This window comes from Nestor notabilis, unplaced genomic scaffold (assembly GCF_000696875.1).
Source record: "Nestor notabilis isolate BGI_N333 unplaced genomic scaffold, ASM69687v1 scaffold27866, whole genome shotgun sequence".
Lineage (NCBI taxonomy): Eukaryota > Metazoa > Chordata > Aves > Psittaciformes > Psittacidae > Nestor > Nestor notabilis.
This window is the reverse complement of record NW_009933742.1, coordinates 7292-7518: the sequence shown is the minus strand read 5'-3', so window position 1 is coordinate 7518 and position 227 is coordinate 7292. Positions and strand designations below refer to the sequence as shown.

General features: G+C 46.7%; 1 protein-coding gene across 1 annotated transcript in view; it reads left to right on the top strand.

Annotated features, from left to right (window-relative positions):
* Positions 1-227, top strand: part of LOC104407684 (paired box protein Pax-7-like) — a gene marked incomplete at both ends in the record, with an annotated part of 2142 nt that overhangs the window by 292 nt on the left and 1623 nt on the right. The gene's annotated exons all lie outside the window — the stretch shown is intronic.

The following is a 227-nucleotide window of genomic DNA, read 5'->3' as shown; positions in this document are numbered from 1 at the left end:
CCGCTCTCCTTACGTTACAATGAAGATTTCTTTAGAGGGACAGAAGTTTTTCAGGTGGATACGCAGGGAAAAGAGAGAGGAGAGGAAAGAGCTTTAATAAAGCTGCAATTTGCAGGCTCCGATGGGTAGAAACCGGTGCCGAGTCGAAGGCTACGAATAATTTAAGTGATTGCCTATCCCCACCCCATGTGCAACAAGTGGTGTGAGTTTAAGCGTTTGCTTCTGCC